This window comes from Solanum lycopersicum, chromosome 12 (assembly GCF_036512215.1).
Source record: "Solanum lycopersicum chromosome 12, SLM_r2.1".
Lineage (NCBI taxonomy): Eukaryota > Viridiplantae > Streptophyta > Magnoliopsida > Solanales > Solanaceae > Solanum > Solanum lycopersicum.
The window spans coordinates 20,382,304-20,395,575 of record NC_090811.1 but is presented as its reverse complement, the minus strand read 5'-3'; positions in this window follow the sequence as shown (position 1 = coordinate 20,395,575).

Here is a 13,272-nt window from a genome sequence, read left to right as displayed (position 1 = left end):
TGGATGTTTGACCTTCAAACATCATGAAACTTTAAACACTGCATATACATGCTATATTAACTCAATTAAGAACCTTAAAAAATAATTGAACACACATAAACACATAGAAACACATAAGAGACATTTAGGTCACTTAGTCGTCGAATGTCTTAGTCGTCCCTTGACTTTTGACTTCCTACACACCTAATACATTAGATACTACCTCTATATTACATATTAGAGGAATTTCGGACTTTATAAAATCAATAACAACATGTTAGAATCTGTTTAACCTAAGTATTTTTCTAGGTCTTACAGAAAGAAGGCAGACTACTTGCAAAGGTAGTACGAAAACATTAGACAGAGAAATTATGTGGATCCACTATCTAGTATTCCTATGGGGGAAACATTGTTAAAGAACGAAGAGATATAGTTGGGACCCTATTTATTCTCCATTAATTATAGTCTCCAAACTCAAGAGTAATTTAGTGATCCTATCTTCCCTATGTGGGAAAGACACCCCTCAATCTATTTCACTCGGGTCTAAGCTAGAGTCCCTTTTTGAAATGTCTCTAAGCTTTTAATTACCAACCATAGCTTAGTTTATGTCATAGGGTATACCATTTGTATAATCATCATCATAAATATCTCAATAAAATTGTATGAGTATAAATCCTTTCATCACAATTCATATAGGTGAGGTTAACACATTAAATATCAATTCATTATAAGATAAATTGGTATACATCACCATCATTATAGAATTTACAACGTAATCAACCTCACAACCGTAATAAAGAAATTTCTATTCAACATCATGACACCCTATAATACTAATATAAGGCATACTCCAATATAACATAATGACTTAACCATAATTAATCACAATTGGAAGTAAAGATAGATATTCTAAGACTTACCAACTCTTTTTCATAGTTCAACATTTAGGCCTTACCATAAAACCTCAATTTAATCCAAATTTAGATGTTCAAAATCATAATTCAATAATTCAACATTATTACAATACTAGAAGTGTCACTACACCATAATCCAATGCCAAATCAATGCTTAAAATAAAATTACTTAAGCCAAATTCCATAACCTTGATCACTTCTCAAGATTAGCATGAAAGACAACAATTCATTATAATTTGTTAATGATTGGTGTAACAGCATCATCTAATAGAGATTTAACCCATAGTCAAGACAATTGAATCAATCACAACACAATTTACATCAAGATGAAACCTAGGGTTAGGGGTAAAGGGTTAAAGATCATATTCTTCAATTAAGGTCAGAATATCATCGATTACCATATAAGGTTGAAATACATGTTAATCTATCCATTCTACATTAAAGAAATTATAAACAACTAAGTTCACAACATCAATTTCGTAATTGGATGAAACCCACATGAAAACGCAACTTTTGAAATCCATTTTGAAGGAACCCTTTGAGGGAAGAGTCTCAAAAGTGAATTAGATCCCATACCTTTACGTTTGATGAAGATTTGATCGTGAAATCACCCCTTTTCATCCCCCAAAGGCTCCCCCTAGCTTTTCTTCAATGGTGGCTTCCAAATAGAGAGAGAAAGAAGAGAGAAGGAAGAGAGTTTATTTTGGTGAGTTGTTTTTTAGATTAATGAGGGTTGGGGTGTTTATAAGCTAATTAACTTAGTTAGATTCCTTTTATCCCCTAATTAACCTTTTAACCACTTAACTAATTAAATGAACTAAATTAAAACATGTAGGAAAACGTTGACCCTCACAAACAGTACCCCTTCGATGGCCTGTCAGTGAGTCAACGATTGGTGCCCCCCTCCGTCCTGCACAAGCCTTGTCTTGGTCAGAGACTGGTGCAGGCGGAAGCTTCCTCCATTTTACTATGTGTTTTTTGACTGTTTTCAATGACTCCTTGTCGATCCATACATGGACCGTTGCCTACATCTCATCGATGCAAACAGCCTAGGCACAGTAGGCATCAACTTGCAAGGGTCCTCCTAAATGGACCTTGGGTGGTCCTTGGGAAGTCATACCCAGACGTTTAGACCATGAATCACCTTAAACTCATGTTATACACCCTTCCACATAATTTCATGGATTTTGGACTCTTAAAAGCTAGACAAATAGGCTAAGGCACGCTTGTACTTCTTATAACTAGTTTTCAAACGTCACTGACGTTCTTGGACATTTTGGTTCTTAAAAATCCTAACTGAATTATATTCATTAAATTAGGTCTTAAAACAGTGCTTAGACCCCATGACACCTATACTAGTCTCTAAAACTCGTCTTGGATTTTCAAAGTGTTACAAGCAAGCAAAACCTCTGTTCACTCACTTTCAAAATGAATCAAACACTTAGTAACTACTCATGGTCCTTAGAGTAACATCCTTCTCCTAATCATGACATGGTCTTTACAATCTAATTCATCATATTCAATGCACATAAACTTGAATCAAGTAAATCAACTAGGATCCTTATTATTTAGTCATAATTCCATGAAAACTATACTCAACCTTACCATGCTTAGCTAGGTTTAAGGAGGACTATACTTCTTCACATCATGCTTACATGTCTCATGAGTTCTTACACAAGCAATACACCAAGATCAATTCATTTTAAGTGACAAATTCTCAATTTTTAACCAAATCAGTCTCATATTTCCTTCCTAGTGTATAGAAAATGGTAAGTCACACCACACAGATAACAACAAGAAATATCCATTTCACAAAATTTCAATTGTTAGTCATGACAATACCCTTCATAAGCAAGCATAAATTAAGAAAATTTATTTCAATTTGTAGGCACACACAAGGACACTAGCTAGAAATATCTTCGCTTTATAAGAGTGAGCCTACAATAATGCTTTCCAAACCATACAAAGTCACATAATTTTCAAGAGATTCATTATTTGTATTTTAACGAGAATCAAAATTTTCATTATTAGGCTTAATACTACACAATAAGAGTAACTTCAAACATGCTTCTTAGATTAACTCATGAAGTTAAATACAAAACCAACACATCAAGATGCACAATCAACATGAGAAAACATGATTTTGATAAAAATTCCTTTTTTATGCAATTTAGAATCTTTAAAACATACCTAACATGGTGTTGAATAAGACATATAAAACATATGGAGAACATGCAACTCGTACTTTGTACAAGACATCTATCATGAACAAGCTTCTAAGAACTCTTTACTTTCAAGTTCGATATATGAATATAAGGTAAAAAAAAGAAATCTACAACCTACTACTCAACTAATCATCCCCCACTTAGGGTAAACTAACTTAAAAGAAAATTAACCCTACCTCAAGAGGATCTTGGCTTACCAATCTTCTTTATTTCACCTAAAGGTTTTTACCAACGTAAAAAAGTTTTGAGTAGCTCAACATAGGGGCATCAAGCGCACATAAAATCTTATCAGTTAGGCACACTATCCCCCACTTGGGGTATGCCCAATCACATAATCCCCTTAATCACTAAGATCAAGGCAAGTAAAAACCAACCTATATACTCCTCACATAAGAAAGGGTACCATCATTTAGGGTTTTCACTCTTACACTCCCATTAAGGAGCCTACTAACACGTCCATAACCATCCTCTAGCCTTAACACCCAAAGAAAATACATACCATTCATGTTAGGTCATACTACCAAACCACATAAGGTCTCAACTATACCATAAACACCAAGCATAATAACCACCTTAGGCGAAACAATAGAGGAGTCTTATCCATAAGACCTCTTCCTTTTTCTTTGAATACCAAGGTAAGGTAACTTCTAGGTCAATACAACCCACATAATTACCCTACAGAGATAATCCTACTACCTTCCCCTATAGTAAGAAGTCTATACACAGGATTCCAATCCCAAAATGGCAATTATAAGTCATCAGACATAGAAGGCAACACATGAATAATTACACCTATACAAGGGCAACAATGAACACTCAAATATATAAGGGAAATCACGCTTCTATGGGTAGTCATTAAGCATTTCAAGCTCAAATAATACCATTAGACTATCATCATGCAAAACCATCTAGTCATATATCTAATCCAAAAGGAAGCTCTATTCAATTATAAAAACTCCTTTAACAACCTATAAGCATATCATCACATCAATCTTTACATAACATGTCATTTAACACATAAATGGCATCACATCAACAATGCATGTTAAAAGTCACCTTCGAAAATACTCATCAAACCATAAAACCAAGATAAACATCAAACTCAGCTTTTCTCCCTCAAGCATGGAGATACCATCTCATCGAAGAAATCACATCTAAAATACAACCGAATAAGAAAACATTAGAGAGAGATAGTATAGAGTTAAGTTCGATGGCATGACATTAAAATAGTGATGAAATAAAACACTATCGTCCTATAGACTCTCACTCATAGATATGTCGTGACTCACTGCCGATTATTGAGACTCTACTAGACATGGCAATATGAAACTTTGAACCCTAAAACCACTTTCAGAAATCTCATGCTCTGATACCACGTTTGTCAAGACTAAGGAGCACCCCCTAGAAAAAAAAGGGCCTACATGACCTCGCTAGGTATTATGAAATCCCATAATTAACATTCATCGCATTTTCATAGTAAATTTAGCGGAGAATTTAAAACTTTTCATAACACATCATCTGCTAGAAATATTACACTATATACATATTATACATACATATATATATATATATATGTGTGTGTGTGTGTGTGTGTGTGTGTGTATATATATATATATATAATATAATATAAGTCATAATGCATATTTAGACTCTAAGTCTCTTTTGCCATCTTAAATCAACATTATAAAATAGATTAGGGTCACGACCCTTTAACATCATAACATAATATTTAAGCTATTACAACACATTCAATATATACTTGACATAGGAAATCCTTTGAACATAAGGATTCCTTTCCTTGAGTTTGAGAATCACATATCAATCCCTTCACCTTAGAGACAACCTTTAAGCATCCATAACCTACACTTTGTATAAAATTAGAGAATAATTGAGTTAGTACAAGAATACACTAAGTGTTGCAACCATGCAAAAATATGAATCTAAAAGGGGCATTTTATTTGAAACCATGCTTCATTCCTTACTGTGAAAACTTCATAGAACATTGATATAATAAGTATTATACAATTTACGAACTTCATATAGGCATATTAAAAGGTCACATATCATATAAAACTACACATCACATTTAATTCATATAGTTCACCACTTTACAGTAAGCACATTTACAATTACAATGAGCTTATTTCAGTTTTATAGTGAACTCTCTCCTTGTAGCTTAATTATTTATCTTCTCAATAAACCCTCTAGTGATGCTTGATGAAATGTATAGACAGTATCCCATAACACTATCCACACTCAACCATCACATTCAGGCTACTAAGGAATCATAAATACAACAATTATTAACCCAATACATGCATTCGTAGAAGTATTTCATATAATAAGATACGTAACTCATATTTGACACAACATACTTTAGGGAAAACATAGATGGACTCGTTACAAGACCATATACGAGTCAATAATTCAAACATAATCATAGAAAAGCCAATATTCACATTAACAAACATGGGCTTTCATGTACAAAATCTAGACCCCAGACTAGACCGGCGTTGTTGACCTCTCTGAGGTCACAGACAAGCCTACATACGTAATTACTACTTCATCTAGGCTAATTTTAGCGGAAAAATTGAAACTTCTTTCCTAAAATGCTTACTAAACATTCTATTACATGTATAATTTTTCACAATAAACCATCTAATATTAAGATCATCAAATGAAAAAGCTATTTATTTAAATTACGATAAAGATGTAATTGCCAAAATTGCACCAATACAATGTCTGAACAAAATGGGAAAGAAATGCTAGAGGAACATACTTCACTAGCTCAATCATACAATTAAGCTAGAGTATAAATGGGCAAGCATTCTAGAAAGAATGAGGGCCTAACATGTATGGATCAATGTTCAACGTTCGGATAGCTACAGCATTGATCCTTTAGCTTTAACATCCACCTGTTCCTGCACCTAAAAGTTTAGAGTTGTATAGGGTTAGTACACACTTGTACTAATTATGGGTATGTGCAAGCACACACCAAGGACATGCATGCGTAAAAATAGCTCTTTCCTTGCAACATAATTATAGCATGTCGTGTCATTGGACTTTCCTAACTGACATTATGAAAGTGAGTGAACTTTCAAAATTTTGATTAGGAAAGTTTAGGAGATTTCCAAATTTGGATTAGGAATGTTATGCCATGAGAGTAACATGCACCATCATACATAACATTTTGCACACCGCACACAACAACGTTCACTTAACACATATCATTATTCATATAACATATAACGTGATTCAAATCATTTATTCGTATGCCATGAGACCATGAAGTCATGGACTTGATAGTAACACTTCCCAAAATGAGGGCTCAACTGATGGGACCTCTACTAGGGAGTCTATTTCAGCAAACACAGAGTCTCCTTCTTTCATTCATACGTACTTCATTTCATTTCATTAATGGGCCAGTGTAAACACTAGCTATACATAGGATGTAGTTTAAAACTCTCATGGGGTTTCTTGTGCAATGACTAAGAATAACCTAACGTCATTACTTGAGTCTAACTCACCTTTTCATTATCCTATCCAAATTCCTTTGGTATCATTCTTTTCATTATGTGTACCATTTGAGGCAGACCTCATTCATTCATTGGGAACTTTAACTTTAACCGACATTGATCATGTGAGCATCATGAAATCCAGTTTCATGAAACCAACACCAAAAAGAGGTGGAATAACCAGCGAAAGTGACCCAAAACATACTAGCGTTCATGGGAAATGAAACCCACCAGATCCCTTCATTGGCGGTATAGGTTCGAATACTATGAGATATAAGGAGACCCATACCCGGCATGCCAGGAAGTCTCATCTCATGAGATTTACGTGATCCATTGCCCTTCCCAAAGAAGGCATCTCCACTCAAAACAAGTCTATCGGTGCTCAGTATAAAGTTCCATTACATTTAACTCATATGTCATGAAGTATGCCTCTAGTATGAGGACATCATAGCTCAATAGATGATTTCTCATATAATAATTAGTATTAAATATGTTAATCTCATTACTTTTATTAGAGTGTTCATAGAGATTGGTCTCTTCATTAACCTTACACTCTCATCGGTGAGTACGTTTTGGTAACATTTACTTAGGCTCATTTGATATTGCTCTCTTCTTGTACAATATCCTCATATCATGTTTTAATCACAATCATTAACATTATTACATTTGTTTTTCATAATTACTCACCCCTTTTTACATGAATGTTCAATTAAACAAATGCCAATGCACTTTGCCATTTGTGTGTTTCACACTCTTACTTAACCCTTCTAGGGTTTCATCATTTCATTACATAATATTCATTTCATCATATGTCCATTCACTTGTCCATTTAGTGTGTTTTACACTCTTACATAACCCATCTAGGGTTCCATTATTTCATTACATTAATCTTCGGTTCCCTTATTTTTCCTTTTTTTAAAGGTATGTTGGACTTATGGATCTATACATACAAGCCATGAGACATCATTCATAGTTTGTTTTAATGACTCATATCTTCCAAAGATTATGTAGTTAAAGACTTATGAATCTTGTATGTATGCCAAGATCTCGATTTCTATCTAAGTAGGAAATATTATTCTTGAACATTTAATTCACGTATGACTTATGTATCAATACGGAATTCGGGCAAGGGAACCCAGTTTTCAAATCCCTTGAACAACACTTAAATTTTTTATTCATTTTGTTTTGGTCCATATGGCTTGGGGACCCATGTTCAAGCCCCAATGCCTTCATTTTATTTTTTTCCCTTCATTTTCGCTTAATGGAACTAAGAGGATGTGGGATCGAACCCCCACAACTTCATTTAATTTTTATTTTCATTGCCTGTATATTTCTCCTTAAATATGTCTAGGAGTTCATGGGTTCCATTCTCACGCCTCACATCTCTTCTATTTTATTTCCTTTGACTCTCCTTCATTTGCTAGAGCTCGTGGGTTCTATTACCACGCCTCACATTTCTTTTCTTTCATTTTCTTTACTCTCCTTCACTGCCTAGAGGTCGTGGGTTCGATTCCCACGCCTCACATTTTTTTTCTTTTACTCTTCCATAAATATGATTGAGAGGTGGTGGGTTCGAAGACCACCCTTCTCAATTTTTTTTTCTTTTAAGTTACATTTCCAGCCAATATAATTGTTCGAATCCCCTTTACCACATTTCTTTTTACTTCTTTATTTTTAATGGTTTTTAACATGGTGAAGTTATGAGTTCAATCCTCCATGACCTTACTTTTTTTATTTCATTTTTCAAAACCTTTTGAACCTTCTTTGCTGACCGAAATTCATCACTAGAAGCTTGAAATTTTCTTTTTATTTTTTCGGCATCCTTTCATCAAGTTACACCTCCATTCTTAGGGAAATTTGGTAGTCATTTAGAACATTTTAGGTGAGTCTTCATGTATTCGTTTAGAAAAGACATTACCCCTCAAATCATCCATATTTAAAATCATATGAACGTTACATTTACATCAACATGTTTATATGAAATATAAAGAACTATCATGCTATTTCATGTCCTAAACCATGAAGCATAGCCACGACAACACACACATACATACGTAGTTACATTTTTTTGAAACATCAACATATTTCACATAATTCCAAACATAAATATAAGCACATAATCATCACGAAAACACGTTTCATCACTAGTTTTACACAAGCACACATAACCAACCTATGATTCAATGGAGGCTAGTGAAAGAGATAGCAACGGGGAACAATCCTAGTTTTCTAAATGATTATTCTGAACCTTAAGGGGTCTCTTCGGAAAGGGAAAAAGAGAGAAGAAAAAACATACCTTTTTGACGTTAAGATATTGACTTGATTCCCAAAACCTTCACCCAAGAACACATATAAGCTTTCTTTATATCAACTCCACTCAAATGTCAACCTCCATTAGCCTAGTGAGCGATTAACGTTTGTTTTCTTGTGATTTCGTGTGAGTTCTTCCAGGGTGAAGAACTTGGTTTAATTTTCTGATTTTGTAATTTCATTTGGCAGAGAAAAAACCTGAGAAAGAATAAGAGAGATTGAGCGTGAGAGTGGAGAGATAAACGTGAGAGAGTGGAAATTGTAGGAGGCTTAGGAGTCTAGTTTTAGGACTTAGTCCATAAGGTTTTGTTTATTAATAAAATATGATATTTATTTTATTTTAAATCAGTTAATGAATAATAATAATTAATTAATTACATTAATTTAATAGCTTAAATAAAAAATCAATTAAATTTATTGCTTCCACCCAGGTTGGAAACCTGGTAGAGCAAGACTTCACTTAAAGAGTCCTATTTCGGCCCTCTCTCCCAAAAGTACCCCTACAACTTAAAAATTAAATAATTAACTGTATATTTAGTGTAATTACGATACTACACTTAGCCTAAAAAAGACAATTTTACCCCTTGACCCTCCAAACCTAAGATTTTCCCTTTTTAAGTCCGGTAAACACTCCTTCAAGTAAATCTTCATATTCGAGAGCCCTACATGATTAGACTCAACCTTTCCAAGATCAACTAACTGCCCAAGATAGTTTGATTGGTTGTAGCAAGAGTTGCTAGGTCTGGTTCTATGCGCATCAATTTGTGTAAACCCTCGTCTAATCATTGGCACTCTTGACACTTTAAGCATTTCTTATCTTACAAATTTTTAGGGTTGTTACATTATCCCCCCCTTAGGAACATTTGTCCCCGAATGACACTACTCTTTACTAACAATAAGTAAGTTATCGATAGAACGTATGCATGCATAGGTAATCCAATACACCCTATTGGTGAATATCTAATTCACGTATTAACATGATGGTGTACATCGTTGAAACCTACTAGTAGTTTCACATTAATTGACAAAGGAACTCTTTCCTAAACTAGTCTCATCAAAGCATAAATCATAAGAAAACATATAAATCATACAAATCAACAACCCACATGATGTCTCAAACATATTAACCTCATACTAGTGCATACTCGCCATACACCGTCAAAAACTTGAAGGACTAATTAAGGCTACTCACCCGAGATTTCACAAGAGGTGCCTTCCCCCACACCCCAGACTTGAGTGCGATGAATTGTTAACTTCTTGGAGCGTCTTCACTTGGAACATTAGGCTGAAATCTCTCCTTCCCTTGTTCTTGACTTCTCCTATTCGGACAATCCTTCGCCATGTGACCTGGTTTGCCACAACAGTAACAAGCGTTTGTGTCTATCATACACTCTCCTCCATGTAGTCTGTCAAATATCCTGCAAGGTGGTCTGTCCTGAGCTGTATCGACTTCATTGGTTCTCTTAACTCTAGACTCGGAATTCCTATCATAGCGACCCTTGGAAGAACTTGACTCCCCTTGGTGGGAGAGTCCCTTTGTAAACCTTGGCTTATTACTGATTTCAATACTACTCTTGCTTGAATAATTATCCTCGGCTTTCCTTTACATGTTACCTGACCTAGTGTGCTTCCTCGTTCTGCTTTCCTCCACTTCCAGGACATAGACTATAAGACTAGAAAGGTCTATGCTTTCATGCAGCATAGATTCCCTGCACTCCTCCTCGAGATTCTCAGCAATCCCTGTCAAGAATCTACTCATCACGTCTCTGCTGATAGACACAAGAGAAATGGCATACCTGGATTATTTTACAAACTTCAGGGAATACTCCATGAGTTTCATCAATCCCTGTTTAAGGCTGACAAACTCCTCAAAATTGAACTATCTTATCTCCCTGGGAAAAATAACTCCAGGAAGGCTATCTTAAAAAACTTCTACATGACCGGAACTTCCCCGAAGCGCGGCTATCCTACCACATCTTGCACCAAGTCTGTGCAACTTCCATGAGCTAATAGGAAGCCAACTCAGCCTTCTCACTATCTGTGGCACCTTCGGCCATAAAAATCTTGAGTACCTCATCCATGAATTCCTCGGGATCCTATGAAGTCTTGGACCTTGTGAAAATAAGAGGATTTATCCTTGTAAAGTCTCGTAGCCTGTCAGTCATGCTATGTACCGGTGGGTTCTCGTTTTGAACATTCTATCAGTTGACCTGGGCAGTCACGACTTGAGTTTTCATGGTGATGGCATGTGCCATCTAGGCCTGAGATTCCCTCACCTCAGCATCACTCAACCCAACAGGCTTAACTGGTATGGGTACTCCTTCCGTTGGAGCCTGGGGTTGAACTTTATTGTCCCTAGCAGGTGCTACTGCTCTCCTATGACCAATAGCTCTCCTAGTGTTTATTCTATGAAAATAACAAGGATTTGAGGTTAGGCACGCTCATAACACCAAGAAATCAAACATTAGGAAATGCATGATAAGATTAGAAGAAGGGAAATTTTCCTACGCATCATGCAGTCTTTAATCCAAGATAGTGGTGCACTTCACTACCATGTCTTAGAAACTACATCATCAGTTTGATTTGAACTTATTATCCTCAAAATTTAACCTAGTGCTTTTATACCAACTTTTTCACAATCAGAATCTAGACCCCAGATGAGACAACCGTCGTTGACCTCTTATATGTCGTAGACAAGCCTATATGCGTCATTCTTACTTTATCTAGGTTAATTTTAGTGGAAAATTTTAAACTTTTTGTTTCCTAAGATGCTTACTAAATATTATATTACATGTACAATTAATTACCATCCACCATCTAACATTAAGATTTACAAATGAAAGAAGCAGTTTATTATAACGATAAAGATGTACTTGACAAAATTGAAACAATACAATGTCTAAACAAAATTAGAAAGAAACGCTAGTGGAACATAATCCACTAGATCAATCCTATAACTAAGCTGGAATATAAATGGGAAAGCATCCACGAAAGCATAAGCGCCTACCATGTCTTGATGAATGTTCCACATCCACATAGCTCAAACGTTGATCTTGTAACTCTAGCGTCCACCTATGCCTGCACCTAGAAGCTTAGTATTGTATAGGGTTAGTACACACTAGTACTATGTATGGGTATATGCAAGCACACACCAAGGACATGCATGAATAAGAATAGATGTTTTTTAGCAACATGATTATAGTAGGTTAAGTCAGTAGACTTGCCAAATTGAGATTAGGAAAGTGAGTGAACTTTCAAAATTTGGATTAGGAAGGTTATGCAATGAGAGTAACATACACCATCATAGTTAACATTTTGCACACAACATAGAACGGCATACACATAGGACATATCATATTTCATATAACAAATAACGTGGTTCCTATGATTTATTCCTATGCCATGAGACCTTGGAATCATGGAATTGATATTAAGACTTACAAAAATAAGGGCTCAACATATGGGACCTAAACTAGGGAGTCTGCTTCTTTCGTTCATATGTAATTCATTTCATTTCTTTCATGGGCCAGTATAAACACCAACTATATTTAGGATGTAGTTTAAGACTTTCTTCGGGTTCGTAGTGCAATGACCAAGAATGACCTAATGTCACTACTTGAGTCTAACTCACCTTTCTATTTTCCTACCCTAATACCTTTGGTATCATTCATTTCATTATGTGCATCATTTGAGGCTGGCCCCATCCGTTCATTGGGAACATTTACTTTGACTAACATAGATCATTTGAGCATCATGAAATCCAGTGTCATGAAACCCCATACGAAAAAGAGGTGGAATTAACCGGCAAAGTTACCCAAAACATGTTAAGTACATGGAAATTGAACCCCACTAGTTCCCTATATTAGCAGTATGGGTTTGAAGAATAGGAGATGTAAGGTAACCCATACCCGTCATGCTGGACAATCTTATGTCATAAAAGTTACGTGAACCTCCGCCCTTCTCGAAAGAAGGCATCATCGCTTATAGCTAGTCAACCGGTGATTAGAATAAAGTTCCATTACATACAAATCATACGTCATAGAAGTAGGCTTCTACTATGAGGACGTCTTATATCAATAGATTATTTCTTATCTCGTCATTTGTATTAAATGTGTTAATCTCAATACTTTCATTTGAGTGTACATAGAGACTGTTCTCTTCATTAACTTTACACTCTCATAGGTGAGTCCGTTTTGGTAATATTTGCTTAGGCTCATTTGATATTCCTCACATATTTTACATTAGCCTCATATCATGGTGTCACCACATTCATTAACATTGGCACATTTGTTCTTCATAATTACTCACCCTTTTTACGTGAATGATCAA